This window comes from Triticum dicoccoides, chromosome 6A (assembly GCF_002162155.2).
Source record: "Triticum dicoccoides isolate Atlit2015 ecotype Zavitan chromosome 6A, WEW_v2.0, whole genome shotgun sequence".
Taxonomy (NCBI): Eukaryota; Viridiplantae; Streptophyta; class Magnoliopsida; order Poales; family Poaceae; genus Triticum; species Triticum dicoccoides.
In genome coordinates this window covers 606,139,928-606,140,659 of record NC_041390.1, presented here as the reverse complement: position 1 = coordinate 606,140,659, position 732 = coordinate 606,139,928, and positions in this window count along the sequence as shown.

Sequence of the window (732 nt, the reverse complement as noted above, 5' to 3'; positions counted from 1 at the left end):
TATTTCGTGGTACGATCTCTCACCGTCTTTTTTCTTTCCCCGCTCCAGTTCATTACAGGTTCATGCATATTCGGATGCTACGTGGGCTAGTGATCCCTTGGATCGAAATCACTTTTTGCTTACTGTGTTTTTCTTGACGGTTCTCTCAATGCTTGAAAGACGAATAAACAAAATGAAGTTTCCCATTCGGGTATAGAGGGTTAGTTGCGAGCTATGACTCTTTTTTATAGTAGAGGTGACTTGGTTATGATGGTTAATTCGAGAGTTTGGTATGTCTGTTACTACACTATTGTCATACATTACATCTGCTATCAGTATTGCGCGCGACGCTGTGAAGCATGAGCTAGCTCACCAAGCATATTGGTGTCGATGCTTTTTTCGTGCCCGCTGGTGTGCAATATCAAATTATTTCTCTTCTGTGCGTTCGGGTTACTTTACTTATGCTCAGACTAGATCACCACATATCTTATATCCCTCAAAACACATTGTTGTTGATTCACCGTGAGTTTGAGGGGCTTTCCGCATATTGTAGCACACCTATATGTGTATATATACTGGACTATGGTCACCTGAAAATACAAGTTGCATATTTCCTAGGAGTAGCGGATCTAGTGCAGTTTTTCTTCTTCTTTTTTGATAAGGACGTAAATGCTACTCTTTCCATCCCATAATATTATAGGACGGAGGGAGTAGCCTCTATTGATATCTCTACACCGGAACTAAGGGAGTCGT